Consider the following 4,170-nt stretch of genomic DNA (forward strand, 5'->3'; position numbering starts at 1 on the left):
ATAGTAATATCTCTGGTTCCAATTGCCCTGACCTGGCTGAGAAAACTTTCTGTACAGCCTTAGCAGTCTCCCCTTCTTAAATAATAGTTCTACCAGAATCTCTTCTACCGGCAATAGTGTTCCTGATTTAAAGTTATCACGAATTCGTTTTTATATCGACACGAAATGGCATATCTATTTCACTCTTTGTGATAGTAATCATTTCCTAATTATATTCACAACACATTGCTTCCCCTTTTGTCATGAATGTCCTACTCTCACACGTCTGCTTTCGACTCCAAGTTACAGTGTATCACTGAAAACTTAAACTGAAAACATGATCATACTCTTATTCATATTCAAATTTCTATCTCAAACCCTGATACGTTGTCTCCTTCTGCTTCATCGATCTTCTCCTTTATTAAGTCTACGGTTTCTCAGTTAGCTAAAAAGGACTTCTCTTCTAACACCATTTGTTCCCATAAGTTACTCTCTGCTACTAACAAAAACTATGTGGTGGACTCACGCTTGCCATCATGATCAATCTAAGCCAATAGGCATTTCGTACTTTCCTTCAAAATAAATTACGGGACAACTTCCTTTCCTACCATTAAGCCCAGAGCTGACATGACTTCTGTCCTCTCTTTCTGCTCCAGCACCTGCTCGTAAGCTCTGGACCTTTTGGAAACAAGACATAAACCCAAATTTAATCAGGATACACCCTCTACTTCCTGGATTTATGGTAGGCTGAGGCTTTCCATCATATCTTATCGCCTCTCTATGTCAATAATATTCGACTCTGTCTCCAACACCAACTTCTTAGCAATCCAGACCCTGTTCTGGATCGTGACTTTTCACTCTGTGAATTAGAAACTGTCCTAAAAATATTGCGATGTTTTCTGATCCAGGTATAGATAGCATTCATTACCTGTAGTCATTACAATTATTTACTGCCTTCTGGATTAATCCTTCTACTCCAATACTTTAATCACATGTGGAACACTAGTCTTATTCCTCCTGAATGGAAAAAAGTGTTAATCCACCAGTGCCAAAAACCAAAAACCCTTTTGGTTCAGCAAAGAACTTCAGTACAATTGCCTTACGTCCACGTGCTTACAAAATCTTCGAACGCCTAATTCTCAGCCATTTAAATTGCTTTATTGAACATCACCAACTCCTTCCCAATAGCATGACTGGTCTCAGGAAAAACATTTCGACTGATGATACAGTAGCATCAATAGTACTAGATATCCATAATGCCTTTTATACTAGGCAGTACCTTCTGGCGACTAATAGTGACGTCAAACAAACCTATGACTCCATTAGCCTATATTGGATATCCTCATTCACAAACTGCACAACCTATATATATTCGGCAAGATCATACACACCGTTCATAATACTATAATGTTAACCAACAGGAAAACTTACATTCAAATTGGGAACTGTTATAACGTTAGCTGCACTACCTCATTGGTCCTATTACGAGGGTAAAGTCAATAATTAATTGCAATATTTTAAAAAAATTCCAGGTTGGCTCTACGGCGTTTTGTGCTAACCAGATGCTAGATGTCACGGTTGCGTTCGCCTGTGGTAGGTTAGCGTTATGACATTAGTCCGCATTGCGCTGTTGCGAAGTAAAGATAGCCGCGCCCCTCTGTGTGCACCAAAGAAAGCGTTTTGTCATCCATTTTCTGTGGTCTGTACCTGGAGTGGAAATTCACTCAATACTTGCAGCACAATACGGGAACAATGTGTTGCCACAGCTAGGTGTTTACCAGTGGATTAACAGTTTCAAAGTGGTAGAAGGAGCGTGAAGGATAAGTAAAGAGTAGGGCGTCCAGCTAGAGCAACAACTGATAACTTTATTGAACGAGTCCGTGCCTTGATATTGAATAACCGACGAATGACTGTTGATGAAGTGACAACCAATATGCAGATTAATCATGGTTTTGCATATAACACCATGCATAACAGGCTCAACTTTCACAAAGTCTGTGCAAGATGGGTTCCCATAAAACTCGGTGAAGAGCACAAGCGAAACCGTGTGAGAATCTGTCAGCACCTACTGCACCGTTATGCTGAAGAGTTTTTCAGGTGAATTATCACTGGAGATGAAACGTGGATTAATCACGTTGAACCAGAGAGCAAACACCAGAGCAAGGAATGGAAGCACTCCGGATCTCCCACCAGGAAGAAATTCAAGAGTCAACCTTCAGTAGGGAAACTAATGCTCACAGTGTTTTGGGACTCACAAGGGCCAATCTTCGAACATTACCTGGAAAAGGGGTCAACAATAAAGAGTGAAAGGTAGAGTGATATGCTGATAAGCAAGATGAAGCCTGCAATTCGTAATAAATGCAAAGTCGATCGTCGGAAGGCGTTCTTGTTTTGCATGGCAATGCGCGCCCACATACCGCTGCCTACACCTCTCAAACTCTTCAGATGCTGCGTTCCGAGGTGTTGGAACATCCTGCATATAGTTCCGATCTTGCTTCTTCGGATTACCATCTGTTTGGTCCACTTAAAAATGCTCTCAGTGGCCTTCTATTCAGCTCCGATCGATAGGTGAGAAAATGGTGCATTCATGGCTTGTTGCGCAACCAGAAACCTTTCTTGCAGAGGGTAACGGCAATTTTGTGCAACGGTAGACCAAGTGCATTGAAAAGCATTGTGACTATATTGAAAAATGATATGAATAAAAATATTGTACTCTTGTGGTAATAAATAATAAAAATTGATTGCAAATACTTATTGACTTACCCGAGTACAAGGTAGTAAATTGTGTTCACTTCTTTTTAATCTGTACCTACGTGATTTACTCGCTCTTGGCACTGATCTAGTACAAGTAGTTAGTTTTGCCGATGATTTGCTCGTCCTTACATTAACATCTAACCTGGACACTGGGCGAGAATAAAATGGAACATACTCTTCTAACACTAGTCTCTTAATCCCGTCAAAATGGCTTCGTAATGAATTGACAGAAAACCAAATTCATAGAATTTCGAAACAAACATTTTTCTCTCACCTTTCTTTGCATCAACGGTACTTACATTTACAATGAACCTTTCCTTAAATATCTAGGTTTATTTCTTAGTAAGAAATTAAATTAGAGATGCCATCTTAACTATTTAACCCAGGAAGTCGGCAAGTTTTCTTGTTTGTCTGGTTGTATCTCTGGCAAGAAGTGGTACCTACAACCTTTTAGTATCATTACCTTCCTGAAACAATGTGGGGTCGATAATTTCCTCTATAGTGGTATTTTCTATTCCTATACTATGAATTCCTTTTATATGCAGCTTAAAAGAACCATCTACAAGCTGGTAAAACTCATTTTCTCTCAACCTTGATTTTGTTCCTAACTACTCCTTTGTACCACTCACTATTTAATTACCAAAGCTAGCTGGCAAATTCATTTTAGCAAGACTTAATCGTATTCATTCTTTAACGATCACGAAACTCCAACGGCTTAAACATATTTTCCGTACGACACATCCTCCTTACTGCACCAATCGACCATGGATCATACAAGCCTATCTTGGTCTCAAACATTTAAAGTCCTATCGCCACACTGCTCCATTTCTTCCTTGCTACTCTTGGCAATACAGTAGTAATCTCATCAGCATTCCCGCCATCCTTCCTAATTATCTTCACATTGATAATCTAGTAACAAATTACGGCCTATCAACGTATCTAGACAGACTAACTGCAAACCTTACGCCTTGATATCGTCTTAATATATAGAGTAAAGAGGGAGGAATACCGATCACTTAAGGTAAAATATGTGAAGAGGAAAAACTAGTAGTTGCGGTAGATGTAGTAATTAATGTAAAAGTATTTTTATCAAACCTTTTGCTTCAACTTACTACTTTCATATTGTAGCTCACAAGAAAGATAAAGGTACAATATCGTTTGTTTTCGGAGATTTCGTATGATCGGACTTTCCCCGATTTGGAGGAATTCCAATCGCCATTTAGTAAGTACTAGCAGCGTTCACCCCGCTTCGCTGCGGTCACCCCGGAACGCAATAAACTTTGTTACTTAGATAATTTTTACTTTTTCGCTTTCAAGTGATATGATAAAAACCATAGAAGATTGCAGTAAATGTTAACATTATATCGCCTGTCATTTATGTTAACCCGCCCCGCTTCGCTGCGGTCACCCCGGAACGCAATAAACTTTGTTACTTAG

The sequence above is a fragment of the Thermobia domestica genome, chromosome 5 (assembly GCF_964235325.1).
Source record: "Thermobia domestica chromosome 5, izTheDome1.hap1.1, whole genome shotgun sequence".
NCBI classification, from domain to species: Eukaryota; Metazoa; Arthropoda; class Insecta; order Zygentoma; family Lepismatidae; genus Thermobia; species Thermobia domestica.